Source organism: Aedes aegypti, chromosome 3 (genome assembly GCF_002204515.2).
Source record: "Aedes aegypti strain LVP_AGWG chromosome 3, AaegL5.0 Primary Assembly, whole genome shotgun sequence".
In the NCBI taxonomy this organism is placed as follows: domain Eukaryota; kingdom Metazoa; phylum Arthropoda; class Insecta; order Diptera; family Culicidae; genus Aedes; species Aedes aegypti.
The window spans coordinates 138,961,099-138,976,382 of record NC_035109.1 but is presented as its reverse complement, the minus strand read 5'-3'; the positions used below and the strand labels follow the sequence as shown (position 1 = coordinate 138,976,382).

General features: G+C 36.0%; 1 protein-coding gene across 4 annotated transcripts in view; it reads right to left on the bottom strand.

Moving 5' to 3' along the window:
* The window catches only part of LOC5567265, a 437,455-nt gene extending 422,779 nt beyond the window's left edge, over positions 1 to 14,676 (bottom strand). For 2 of the 4 annotated variants that reach the window (XM_021849478.1, XM_021849479.1), the window contains exons 1-2: positions 14,409 to 14,676; positions 12,954 to 13,623 (exon numbers count right to left, since the gene is read on the bottom strand). The gene's annotated coding sequence lies outside the window, so the exon portion shown is untranslated. The remainder of the gene's footprint in view (positions 1 to 12,953; positions 13,624 to 14,408) is intronic. The other 2 variants (XM_021849480.1, XM_021849481.1) reach the window with 1 other exon arrangement.
* Between the last annotated feature and the right edge of the window lie 608 nt (positions 14,677 to 15,284).

Genomic DNA, 15,284 nt, shown 5'->3' with positions numbered 1-15,284 from the left:
TCTAGAAGAATACCCCCATGAAAAACTTTTCCTAAGTGAGCTATGACGAAACGCCCCACTTACCCCGTATTCTCACTTGCCCCGGGGTACCTTAATTGTTTCGTTATAGGTTGTGTAAGATTATTTCAGTATGGGGAACGATAATGAAGTTAAGCTGAAATATCAATAAAGTTGAATAACTTGTACAATAATCGCTAAGATTATCTGAACATTCCAAATATTACAAATGTAATCTATTCTGCATCTGGTACCTGATTGATAAATTTTTTTTTTTTTTTTATATCTTTATTTGAGTGTATTTTAACGCACGAGGGCTAGTTCTACACTTACAATGATTGATAAATGAATTTGAATTTGGATAATAATGACGAATATCCATTTCAAATCAAATATATCCTATCTTGATCATTTTCATTGAAATCTATTTCATAACAACGAATAATTAAAAAACAGTCATCTAATGTAACTAAATTTCTTTTCAACATATTATAAAATTTATTGTACCCTAACTCGTTACTGTAAGCTTCAAGAATCCAATCAAAGATTTTTCCTTTTTTTCTATATTTTCAGCTGTAAACAATTTTTTCATGGTAACAACAGCAGAAGTAATACAATTTAGCCAACAACTTAAACAGGAAGGTTCATTCAAAACTATTTTCCAAATTACTTTTGAGCGCTACTGCAAATCAAACATTTATTCGTTAGATTATCCTTACGTTTCAGTCAGTAATTAATATTAAAATCTGTATTGAACTTTTGAGTTCCAATTTTTTGTTTTAACCCAATTGCTAACAAATAACAAAAAAAGGGGGGGGGTGCTTGATATGCTACGTATTTTCCAAGGGGGGTATCAGCATTTGTGACGAAATGCTACGAGGGGGGAGGGAATTGTAAAAAATCTGTGAAAAAATGCTACGTCATTTATGGACGGACCCTTTGATGACTCCACGGTATTAACTCGAAATCGACTAAAATGTCTAATTTGACTATTATGCAGTAATGGGCAGTACAGTATCAACATGATTGGATCATTTTCCATAGTAATTTCCATATTTTTTTTAGGGCACTCCGTGCTTGTGGCCACTACTGTGCCGGACTCAGTTGATCTTGTAGCTTCTTTACCGATACAGATCTATTTTCAACTTATCTATATTTACATCTAGTTTCACTCTCTCCTACTCTTTTACTCTCACACCAAGCAGGTAGGAGAGAGCTCTGCTATTAGTGAGGCTAACTGCCTGCGAAGAGGGTCAGTTTGTCTCAGTCACCATCTGATACTGACGGAGGATGGATGTGCTCCCCAAAGCACGGTCCTCCGAGAGGTGTTTTTTGGTGGCTGGACGGGTTTTTTTGTGGAGGGGCTGGGAATCGAACCCATGACCTTCCGCTTATGAAGCGAAAGCGTAACCTCAAGGCTACAGACCCCCTATACTAACCATCTCATTGAGCCAACGTTGGCTTATGAGTAGTGTGGCACAAACAAGGCAACAGTGCGACGCTAAAAATAAAATCTCTCACTGTTGATCGTAGGCACGCTTAGGAGAGTCGAATTGGGCATCTCAGAGAGCCGAAGGAGATGTACCGTTTTGACTCATATTCCGAACACTTAAGGCCAACCGTGACTTCAAATGCATCTGATAGGCATAAATTAGCTGATATTTGTGAATATTTTAATTTCTTCACAAAGTCTAACTGCTAGCTGTTGGGTTTGCTGATAAAATTGTTTATTCAAACTTGTTTAGTATTGTTTTTACGTAAAAGTGTGGAACAACATTTTGATTCAAATGCCGAACACCTTAATCATTCTGTCTCATATTCCGAACACCTTGATTCAAATTCCGAACAGCGCGAATAAATCATATTAAAATTAATAATTTCGGAAATAAATTTATCTGAGCTAGTTCTACTGGTCTCGAACTTGAGAATCATCACTACTCCCGAGGTATAAAATTGATTGGTAGACATTAAAATTTAATTGCAATTGACTGCCATTTCCGGGTTATTTGATGACATATTTCAGTGAAACATTTCAAACCAATCGCCATACAAAAACCGAGTGTTCGGAATATGAGTCTGTTCGGAATTTGAGACAAAACGGTATGTAGGGTTGTGAAGGAGAAAATGGGGTCGTGACGGACTTTGGTTTCAGGTTGGCCGATTGCGCTGCAGAATCGTTACCCGTTCTGTGGCGTAGTTGGTTAACGCGCCCAGTCTAGCGTATTGGGAGTCGTGAGATCAAAGCCCACTCGAACGATTCTATTATTTTTCACAATTTTACATCTCAATTTATCCAAATTGACTTTTGTGTCTACAACCTTCAGGTATTTGGTATTTTCAAAACACCGTCGGCTGGTTAAGCCGTAATAGACATGACAACCCTAGTTGAGTGACAAAAGTGCTCAGATGGTTCTCAACTAGTACCTGTATAATTGTTGTAAAAATCTATGAAAAAAAGCGTTGGTCAAAGTTTTATGAAACATCGTGGAGAACTAGCAAAAGTTTCAAGAAGCCGCAAGTGCTCCATGCAACACGATGTGAAAACCACTGAACGAATGCATTGAATTATGAAAGGCTTCAAATACTTCCAAATTAACCATGATATTGGCATCTTGTCAACTGCTGAAAGTATGATCAAGTCATACTCTTAGAATGATTTTGACGTGACAGTTTATAATATAATAGACAAATATATAAATATGAAGGTTCAAAATAACTTATTTTTAGTTCAAATGAATGAATCATTAAAAGTTTAAAATGAAGTTATCTACGATTATGTTTTAAAAAATGAATCTAAGTATGTATTTGTGTTAGCATGTTGCCCATAGGAGCAAGTAGATATCATCAAAAGGTTTAATGTCTTCTGCGCAATTAAATTATAAGTTTTTTTTATAGAGTTTGAGCTTGAGCTTGAATTTGAGCTTGATTGGTCGCCCGTGATTGCTACTCCAGTATCGCAGGTCAGCTTGCACTACAAAAAAGGAACCAGCCAGATAACTGCTTAAGACTATCAGACGCATCATAGTATAAGCGCTGGTGATCTTCTTCTTTTTAGGCAACAGTGGCGCCTGCCAGGTATGAATCCAGACCAATGAGGAGAAGGACCAAGAATTGCGAAGGTATTTAAAAACTGGCCCATGGTAAACCGAATATACCCCTGCATCTACGTCAGCCGATGTGGGAAGGTGTAGAGGGGTGGTAGTTTCATGGCAGAAAGGCTTACTTTTTGGTTAGCAGACTGCTTATGTATCAGGCCTATGTAAGGAAAGACGTGCTATAATGATGGAAGAATGGCAGCGTAGGGAAATGGATTTTTAATCCGTCTCTAGTTCTAGCAAATGTTATAAACGAATAGATCAATTTAAAAAGGAAAAAGGTGTTCTACTTTTATCAAAAAAGTGCCTCGTGAGCCATAAGGTTTGCAAACCCCTGTGCTACATGATTGACTTTGTTGCGCGGTTTTTTTTTTTTTGGCTTTTCCGTTCGAGCTCGATTGAAGGTGTATCGGGTGGACGGTGAATTCTGCGTTTTTCCATGGTAACCATGGGGTTTATCAAGTTATCGGCAAAAGTTGTAGGAGGATGAGGATGATTGGTGACAAATTGGTCTGCGGAAAGTTTGTTTTGTTGAAATATGAACAGCAGCTGGATTGCGTGCGGTGGATTCACTTCTGCGCTCGTTTTATGTTTATTTTGTATCGGGTTTTATTTGCTAAGCTGGAAGTCGCTTTGGTTGATCGTTATGGATATTACTGTCTAAGAAAGAACGCTTGGGGTTTGAGGAATTCTACAAACGCTTTGTTATGTCTTTACGAGAGAAAGTGAAAATGCCGAAACAGTGTGTTGTACATTAAATGGTTTGGCCAGAAGTTGCTCGTTTAGGTAAATCAAATTTCTTTTCTTTTTTCTGTATTATTAAATTCATTCGCAAACAATGAAATTTCAGCTTCAAACTATTTAACCATCCTTAGTTCCTAACAAAAAGTTACAAATAAGCATTTTGAATTTAATGAGTATGATATTGGAGTATAATTTAATATATTTATTATAAAAATGTTCTCTTTTTCTCTTTTGGTGTCCTTCTGAGGTTTTTTATTTTAATAGATATTCTTCATAGTATTCAAATTACAATGCCTTGCTGCTTTTGTCCCGGCTCTGTTTTTTTAAATAAAAATCCACTGTTTACAATTTTTGATTCATTTCCCTCCAGTCAAGTTTTGTTTAGGCTTGATCGCGTTTCTTTCGTTCCCGCTGTTGCGAACTGCCACCGTTCGTAGTGCAAAATTTTTTATGTCTCCGGTTGATGTCTGCGGTTTCTTTGCAGAAATGTGCAAGCGCATCCCCACCACGGACCGAAAGTTTTACTTCGTTTGTTTCCTATCATGTCTCATATTTGCATGAATAGAATAGACGAGACAGTTCCGGAGCGAGAATGGAGGCAGACATAACCATGTCAAGTAAATAGCAGTAAGTAATCTGCTCAATGATACAGGAACTTTCTGGATGGAACTCCCCTCCTGCCAAGGAAACTTGCGCCGGGCGGTGTGTGGGGAAACAATTGAAGCATGAAGGATGGTTGATTTCTGTGGGAGTGAGCGGGCAAAGTAAAAAGGAAGAAATGTGTTTCCTTTCCCAAAATTTAATGGCTTACTAGTTTGATAGTTTTCCGCATGAAAGGTTCATAAGTTGGTTTTATGCTTCCATTTCGGGGAGTGGAAGGAAACAGAGAAGTATGGTTTAGTAATACCGTTCCGGTAGTGAATATGCTTTTGATGTTGCATGCAGACTTGTTTGTCATTATGTCGCGCAATATAATTTATCACTGCTTGCTATATCTGTTCGTGATATAAATTATCCCTGCTTTGTTTACTAATGACATAAAGAATAGAAGCCATGTTGTTATGGTTTTCAGACAATCAGTTAATTTGAAATGTGTATCTAATCGATAATTGTCTATTTGGTTTGTAAAACGTTTGCAATACAATACGACCCGAGGAAGTCCAAACATTACACAATGGGCAGGAAGGCTTTTCTAGGAAGACAAGCATATTTGCGCTAGAACTGCTAGCTTAGATGTATGTTATATATCAAAAAAATCCTAAATGCACACGTCACAAAAAGTGTCCACAAAAGTATCCATAAAGGTCTCGTTATAAATCTCCAAAAGACTCATCACAAAAAAACTACTGTCTTTATCTAAGTCCCTATAGGGGTTTCCACAGAAATGTCTACAGCTACCAGAACGTGAAAACTAGAGTGGAAGTTCATGTTTTGAGCGTAATGCGGTTTGGCATACACTAAAACGGCGACTTCAAAATTGAAGCTGATGCTTTTAATGTTCATTCCATCTGTTTCATTATTGTAAAAATCCACTTGTTAATTCCCTTTGTCATCCATAGTTCCCATTGACCATTATGGTGTTTGTTTGAAATTCCCACAAATAATCAATTGTCATGCTTGCTCAACTAAATTGAACCACCACTAGTTGCTCGAAGGGAAAGTGTTGACTCTCCCATTACTTTGTACCTTCTTCAACACGTTACGCACCTTGAATGGCCAATCATTAGCGCTCCAGTCATTAAAACGCACCGTCATTTACCTTTCATTACCGGGTATTCATCACATCCAACTGCCGAATTAGTGGATCGTTTTTTACATCGCTTTTTTGTCATTCATAGATTTACGTTACCACTGGAACCTGTCATGTTCTTTCAACTTAGTGTAATGGTCAACTCTACATAAATATCAAGTCTAGAGCTCTCTTGTCTGTGTATGCCTAAATTTACATATGGTGTACCTTTTCTTGGTGGTTTTTGTAGAGAGTTCATTCACCAAAAGAGTTTTGTTGGATCTTATATTTCCATAACATCGTAGAATAGTATTGGAACGATGATCATACATAGTAGTAAAATATATATCGTTAACAAAAAGTCTATTTTAAAAATGAATAGTCCAAAAAGTTGATGTAATTAACGTGAAACCCACATCTCCATAAAAAATCGGGAATCTTTAAGGGGGCAGAATCCGTCATTGATTTCGGAATTTTCAAACGCAGTTTTTTAGTAAAAAATCAAGAAAACTTTCAGCAAAATGCGTTCACTGTATTCTATTCTCCAATCGAAACACAGTTATATTTTCATCGAATAATTTTTAGTTTTGAACAGAAAAACTACTTTTGAAGTTTCGATGATTACACGATGATTACGATGACGGAGCGTTGAACGTTAACCCTCTAATACCCAAATTTTTATTTTCGATCCAAATCTCATTTTTAGTTATCTAAAATCGTTCTAAACACGTTTTGGACAATGATTTATTTTTATTCGCAAATCCATGAATTTTGGTTTTTGATTTTTATAATTTTTATCTTTGAACATCCCTATCAGGGTTGGGAAAAAATCTGAAATTCTCTCTACAGTAGTCAAACAAAGCCAATCACAGTCAGCGAATCCAGTGAAACTCACGCCCATCGCTGCTGTAGGCAAAGAGCCTTGAAAATTGCAAAACACCCGTTGCTAAGGGCAACCCAAAATTACTGTAGAAAAATGTTCTATTTCCCGCTGCATTTCCCGCATTTAGAGCCTTCAATGACACTACTGATTTAGAGAAATTCATGTACCCAATATATGTAGGTTACATGATGAGATTCACGATTTTAAACTACTGTAGTGAGAGAGCCACGTGATTTTCGCGAAATTCACGCCTACTACTATTACCATTCCCAGCACTGATCCCTATCCTTTTGTATTTTTTCTTGAAGCTTCTTCTAGTTGCTAATTTTTGGCAATAATAAAAATCCAAATTTTTACGATACTTTTGAAAGTATAAAATGTTATTTTTTTTTCCTGGAGCATATTGTATTTTCAGTAGCTAACACCTTCAATCTCTCCTTCTGTGATAGGTTCATCGTAGAAAAATATAAAAGGTACGATTTTTCATATTACACGTTATATGAACCCCAGGCATTTGTAGGTTACATAAGAATACAATTTTCCGAACAATTTTCAAAAATACAAACAAGTTTCAAAAGTCATAAAAAACTTTTCTTTTATGCGTGTTATGAGTCAAGGTTTGAGCCAAAAATAAAATCATTTTGATTTCCGAGCTACGAAAAAATACACAAAATTCCAAAATGTACCCCGTCTAAAGGCGGGGTTGGGTATTAGAGGGTTAAATTGACATGGTGTTATAGAAGCAACTGTTCGATCAGCGGTGCAACCTTCGGCGATGGCTCTTTTCTAGGTTACTCTGCACCACCCACAGATGCAGTCGTACATACAGGTGGTGGCGCAACATTGACCATTTGCAATTAGCTGTTTCTTCTTCGATGGTTGTCTCACGAGATCATTGCTCGAGAGCAGATTTTGGCTAGGATTCACATTGAATCGATCGTTGCTCATTGGAATAGAAATAAGTAGCGTGCTCGCCATGCGGTTTGTCAAGGTTAACGAGAAATGATCATTTAATGGCTATTATAGTCTCTATAATTAATTTGGTTTGAATGATGCTGAAATGGATGAAGATCCTGCATGATGCGATGAAAGAGACAAAATTTTCTCCCAATGAGATAAGGACTGTTCATTTTATAAAGTGGACACTTTGTTTATGCTATATTTTTTTTTTTATTTATTGATAAAATCATAATCGGTTTTCTGTGCATCGTTTAACTATTATTCTGCAATGCTATGAAAATATAAGATCTTAGAAAATGCTTTTGGTTGAAGAGCTAAATAGTTTTTCCAAAAACTCCTAATAAAAGCTGTTCGTCAAAGTTCAACATTATTTTTCGTAAAACAAAACTTTCAATTTTTATGAACAAATTGTATGTTTGTATCCTTTATCATTCTACTAAAAGTATAGCTTTAAAAAAATTCACTATATTCCACCATTCTCTGACATTAGGTAACTTTAGTGATATACTCATTTATGGTCAAGTTTGTTGATACTCCATCCTATCACTCCCAGTAAAAGAGAAAAGCAAAAAGTGTGTTCAAAACTATTTTGTTTCACTAAAGAAACTATGTTTGTACAAACGAAAGCTAAATCGTGCGTTTAAACCACAGTCTTAAGTACAAATTTTACTGTTTATGGTAGTTTTACTAGAAAGTCTCATACTTTTAAAATCGTGTACTCATATTCATCGATCTACAGCAAATTGTAAATGTTTTTTCCGAATATTTCAATTGGTAATCTTAGAATAACATTTTATGAAAATAATATGTGGAAAATAAAATATATTTTATTACAGCAGTGTTGCTAGTTTCGATGATTGTCATTGTGGTTTGAAAGGTCTTCTAAGAATAAAGTAATTGTGTTTCTATTGTGCTTTAAATGTGACGTGGGTACTACATAAGTAACTCTTTGCAGGCGTAAGTTATTTTTCATATTAAAACTATATTAGGACTTCCGTCAGGACGTACTTTTAATCAAAAGATTCTACTCATATCAGTTCCCTTCAAATTTAAAATAGTTTCACTAGAAAATATGGGGTAAAAATGATTTTATTATATCTGTAAAATTGTTGTTCCAAAAATAACTTGATTTTTTCCATCAGGCTTCTGATTGATGATGCTTTCGAAAAACAAGCCTTTTTTGAAAATAAAAAATATAAGTTGTTGAATTTTCCAGCCAATTTCTAACAATCATTGATTTTGATAACCTCCAAACAATCGACCGTTCTAATCGTTGTTCCATATTTGCGTGAAAATTAATTATTTTGGAGAATTTTTACTATCACAACATTGCACAATACTAGTCGAACGATGTGCAGAAAACAGATTGAAATTTCATTGATAAATTAAAAAGATACAGTATGCACAAGGTGTCCGCTTTATAAAATGAACAGTCCTTACAGTTTCAAACCTTATGAATCGACTTATGCTCCTTACAATCTATCTCCGCAAGCAAAACTTAACCACTACAATGTACAATCTTCAGGACCAACTGTTAACGACTCGAAATGCTTATAGCATTACAATCACTTCGAAAAAAAAAATCTCTAAAAAGGTCGCGTCTTATTTCGTTTATTCATTAAACATGGTATCAACAACAAACAAAATGAAGGGTGAATCTCTTAATTCACAACTTTCTTCCAAAACAGTGAGATTTAAAACTGTTACTAAACGTGTCAAGAATGGAAGAAATGACGTTTTCTCCGGAATGCGCGCTTTCTTCCAAGGGTGAAATGCATAATGTTGATAATTGCATTGAAATAAGCAATCGGTTCGATGCTTCAGATAAATTTTCCTAACACCAAATCGAAGCAGCCTCTAGCCCAGGCTCTTTGATTCAAGTGAGGAAGCAAAGAGTGCCGCCTATCGTGGTCAGTTGTTCCGAATTTGGGGGATTTAGGCAGGAGATCTTGAACTCCATTAGGGGAATCAAGGTTTCCTTCCAAATCGCAAAGAAAGGAGACTGTTGCGTTTTGCCGGAAACTCTTAAAGATCGCGAACTTCTTCTCAAACATTTTGAAGAGAAGAAGCACAATGTTTTTACTTATGGCAACAAAACTGAACGTTTGTTCAAAGTAGTCTTGAAAGGTCTCTCAAGTGACCTGAAGAGATCAAAAATGGAATAAATTTATTATATTTACTTGGATTTTCCCCAGTCCAAGTAATCATTATGAAAAGGAGCACCTAATCTGGCACTTTTCGAAGAGGGCTTTATCAAGAATATTATTTAGTTCACTTTAATGAAAGTGATCTTAATAATTTTAAAGCTTTAGAAAAAGCTAGACTTTTGTTCGATGTCCGTGTGACATGGGAACATTTCCAGAAACCTGGAGGAAATTACCAGAACCCTACTCAGTGTCGTCGGTGCTAATAGTGGGGTCATGGTACAAAAAATTGTCACATGGATGCTAAATGCATGATTTCTTCTCACGCTAAGGACGTCTGTCCAGTGAAGGAAGATAGCGCCAAGTTAATATGCTCTAATTGTTGGGCTAATCATAAGTCAAATTTTTGAAATTGCCCTTCGCGTAAGCGAGTCCTCGAAGCTCGTGCCAGGCAGATGACTGGTAATGTCCGTTACGATAACGGTAACGGTCGATTCCGGAATTCCTCTGGTAGAGTATCGAACAATGCCCATTTTAACGATCGCTTGATTAAGGATCATACCCATCAGGTGGATTATAATCATGCTCATTCACAAATTAATTTTGTTACGTCCAGTAGCCATTCGAATCTTATTTCGAATGGATCTACCCAAGGAAAATTCTTTGCCGATATCATAGCAGGTAATTTGAACTCTTCCCCTTTTCATATTATGAGTACCCATTCTAACTGTTTAAAATCAAATGGAAAAACCCTGCCGCCACAGGAAACTTCTACTCCGCCTCTTCCGATACCAAAAATTCTAACGGAAAATCATCAAATATACCCACTTCAAGTGATATGTCTGCCTCTGATTTTAATTTTCTAACTGCACAATCTAATGGTTGATGCAATGTTCAAAGCCACCACTATGACTGAAACAGTCCAAGTCTGTGTAAAATTTACTAATCAAATTGTTATTGGATTACGTTTTTTTAATGAATCCAATCAATAATAATTTAAATATTTTAAATTGGAATGCTCGTTCCGTGCATGGTAAAGAGGACGAGCTGTTTAATTTTCTTACAGCTAATAACGTGCATATATCAGTTATTACTGAAACGTATTTGAAATGTGGATCCAAACTCAAAAGAGTTTCTAACCTTTTTGTTTATCGTAATGATTGACTTGATGGGGCATGTGGGGGAGTTGCAATCATCATGCATAGGCGTATAAAACATCAAATGTTTTGGTCATTTCAAACTAAAGTTTTTGAAACTTCAGATGTTTCAGTTGAAACACAGTTTGGTGAATATACTTTCATAGCTGCCTATTTGCCTTTTCAATGCTCTGGATAGCGAGTTTATTTGCTCCGAACTGACTTGCAAAAATTGACTCGCAATAAGTCAAAATTTTTTGTCATTGGTGACTTTAATGCCAAACATCGGTCATGGAATAATTCTCAAATTAATTCCAACGGCAGAATTTTATTTGATGAGTGCTCTTCAGGATATTTCTCAATTCAATACCCTGATAGCCCTACGTGTTTCTCGTCTTTTAGACATCCATCTACGATTGACTTGGTCTTAACCGACTCTAGTCACCTTTGTAGCCAATTAGTTACTCATGCTGATTTTGATTCTGATCATGTCCCTGTTATGTTTCACATATCCCATGAAAAGATTCTCAATCCTATCAGCTCCACTTTCAATTATTTTCGAACCTACTGGAATATATGTGAAACATATATTGACTCTAATCTTGGTGTTAACATTTCTTTACAAACAAAACTTGATATTGACAATGCTCTTGAAACTTTAACAAATTCCATTGTTGAAGCCAGGAGCATTGCAATACCAAAATGCAAAGTAAAATTTGAATCTGTGATTATAGACGATGATCTTAAACTCTTGATCCGTCTTAATAACGTGAGAGAAGGCAATTGCAACGCACTCACGATCCTGCTATGAAAATTATATGGCAGGATTTGCAGAAATAAATCAAGAAACGTTTTGCACATTTAAGAAACAAACATTTTGAAAATAAGATTTCTCAATTGGACCCTGGCTCTAAGCCCTGAAATTATCTTAAATTTTGAAAAAAAAAACCTCAGCAACCAATACCGGAATTGAAAGAGAAAAACAAATTATTACTAACTAATTGAGAAAAAGCTTAAAAACTTGCTATGCAGTTGGAAAGCGTGCACAATTTTAATTTAGGACTTACTAGTCCAATTGAAAATCAAGTTACTCAGGACTTCGAAAATATTCTCAATCAAGAGAACGTTTTTTCGAAAATTGCTGTGAGACTGATTTGAAAGAAGTGAGAACTATTATAAAAAAAATCAAACATATGAAGGCTCCTGGCGATGATGGAATTTTCTACATCCTCATCAAGAAACTTCCAGAAAGTAGCTTATCATTTTTAGTTGATATATTTAACAAATGTTTTCAATTCACATATTTTCCTGACAAATGGAAAAATGCTAAGGTTGTTCCAATTTTAAAACCAGACAAAAATCCTGCAGAAGCTTCTAACTATCGTCCAATCAGCTTGCTTTCCATTGTCAGTTAACTTTTTGAAAACGTCATTTTGAACAGAATGATGGTCATCATCAATGAAAATTCAATTTTTGCCAATGAACAGTTCGGATTCCGCCATGGACATTCGACCTTTCTTCAACTTTTACGTGTAACAAATTTGATAAGTTCCAACCATTCTGAAGGCTATTCTACCGGTCTTGCTCTTCTAGACATAGAAATAGCATTCGACAGTGTTTGGCATGAAGGGTTGATTGTAAAACTAAAAAAAAAGAAGAAATTCCAGCAAACATAGTTAGAATAATCGAAAGTTATCTGTCAAATCGTACACTTCAAGTTAATTATCAGAACTCCAGGTCTGAAAGGCTTTCTGTGAGAGCTGGTGTTTCCCAACGCAGCATTTTGGGACCAATATTATACAATATTTTCACATCTGACTTACCTGAATTGAGATGTCAAAGTCCTTGTTTGCGGATGATACAGGCCTCCCCACCAAGGGACGAAGCCTGCGTGTCAACTGTAGTAGATTGCAAAAAAGTTTGGATATTTTTTCTTCATACTTGCAGAAATGGAAGATTCCTCCTAATGCTTCCAAAACTCAACTAATAATATTCCCACATAAACCAAAAGCTCTTTATTTGAAACCTTCAAGTAGACATGTTGTCACGATGAGAGGGGTTCCAATAAATTGGTCAGATGGGCTCATGCTAGATAAGAATTTAGCTTTCAAAAATCACTTTGAGGGCATGTAACAATTATATTAAATGTTTGTATCCACTTATTAACTGCGAATCGCAAGATCTATTCTTGCAACGTACTATTATAGTAATAATAACAATTAAACAATTCAATCTTAACAATTTTCGAATACAAATATCACTCACCTTCGTGTCGATCTCAGGAGGAATCCCTCGTGTTCATTTCTGCATGATCCAAGCTCAATTCCAAATTACCGCCGATTAAAATCCCATTAACTATAACCGCGGTCCAATTAGACAAACGCTGATTCAAGGGCTTCGGCAAAATCGGCGCCAACAGACGTTCACAACTATTGCTAAACGATCCACCCGTTATTGGAAATTACACTTCTATTTTCACTCAACTCATTGGTCAGCCAAAATCGGCGGCAGCACACACTGGTTTGCTGCAGGTGCTTCACTCTGCTAGCTAATGACCGCGATCTTCTTCACCCTTGATCAGCCGGCGATCATCATCATCACTTTTGCAACACTTTTGGCGAGCACACACTTACTCACTCGCTCACTCACGCATGGTACGAAGAAATCAATCACGTGTGTTTCATTGGCCCAAAACATGAATACGAACTGCACTGACTTGTTTCTCTATTCTTCACAGCAGAACCAAAAAGCAACGGTGAAAATGGCATAGATGACGACTGCACTCAGAAGGGCAAATGCCAAGATTGCACAGAACAGCATCTCCTTGTTCTTCTTCTTGCTTCGCGTTTGTTTCACTTCTTCTTCTGCAATTGGGTGGATCAAATTCGGACCGGGGTCAAACTCAACGAAGATGTCGTCGCACTGTACGCTCCCTCTAGGGTGTCCCAGAAAAAATAATCAATATTCGAATTATCGCATTTTTGAAGGATAAATCAACTTTCTGAAAAATTGTTCAGAGTTTCCACCAAATAGATTTATGATTTTTTTTAATTTTTGATAAAAATTGTCATATTTTGTCGTGTTGTGCTGATGCCTTTCAAGCCTGCTTCATCTTTTTTTCTTTTTTCAATGAGTATTTTTAGCGTTCAAGTTGTCGACAAGTCGAGTCTAGTACACGACACTGAAGACGGCCTTACATTTGAGGTCGAAATACTAACACTAATGGAATTAAATGGTATAGTAGTAAATTCGGTTTTTCATCTACTTATAGGTATTCCACTAAACAGCTCGGAGATTGATTATCATGGAAACACTATATTTTCAAGTCAAAAAAACTTATGATCGTTTGCTAAAATGCTCAGAAATCGTACTCATATATCAGGTCGAATAAATACCAAGAAAGAACCTAAAATAGATTTTTACAGGTTTCAAAAATTTTTGTAGACAATAAATATATTCGAAAAATAGTACCCACCGCACAAATGTCAAAAAAATACCTATAGATGAAAAATAATGATCACACATCTGCACAAATTGTTAAAATATATAATGTTTTTTATCAAAATCAAATGATCTGGCGGAATTTCTAAATGAGTTTTTTGGTAAGTTTGTTCTATAAAAATGTCAAAAAAAAATAAGATTATACTTCATTCTAGGGCACTATTTTTTTTTTTCTAGGATACTCTAATCCCCATTCAAAAAGCAACGGTTGATAATTACCTACAGCTACAAAGCGCGTAAATGAACTGAACGAACACGATGATGTTCTTGAAACGCCTCAGTTTAAACAGCACATCAATTATGACACCCGCATTCACCGCTTTTCACTGTGCACTGTTGGACCGATGGTTGCAATATTCACATTCAGACGAAATTCTTTGACCTTTCTTCGAGCGTTTTCACGACCCACTTTTTTCGTCAGAAAGCTCCGCCTTTCTAACCGTTCACTGTCAATTAAACGATGGAACTGAATCTAGTTGGGAAGAAGCGAGCTTTACAATATTATTCACTGTTATCACCGTTGGGTGCTTCTGCTTAGGATCCAGTCAGGGGAATCCGCGAAGTCGTCGTCGTGTTGACGGTATTGGTGGTAGGAATTTGGCGTGCTAGGTTACCGTCCGTGACAGCCTTGATATTGGCTGGGTGGCACGACCCAACAAACGGTAATGGGTCAAACACATTGGTTGTATGTTCGCTACAATATGGTTGTTATTGGCATGAAAGAGGGATGAGCTGATAGGCTAATAAATAGTTAGTATTTATTGAATGATTTAGATTGGAAGAATGGCAATGTTCTTTACATGAACCTTATAATTTGTACGTGTTTCAGATGTGGTGAGCTCGTTTTAAATTACTTCTGCTGAAGTATTGTTCATAAGTTCTTTTCGTGAGTTTGTGAACTGGATTTCATACACAGTCACAATTTATCAAAAACCTTTTATTTTGATGAAAATAACAATTCTGTTTGAAAACTTGTTCGAACCCCAAAACATTACAATTCTACAATATATCGCAAATTAAGAAAAATATTTTTTTTTCTCAAGGTGTGGTGAAAAATTCTGTTTTATTGGTACAAAACCAAACAAATTGGAACTG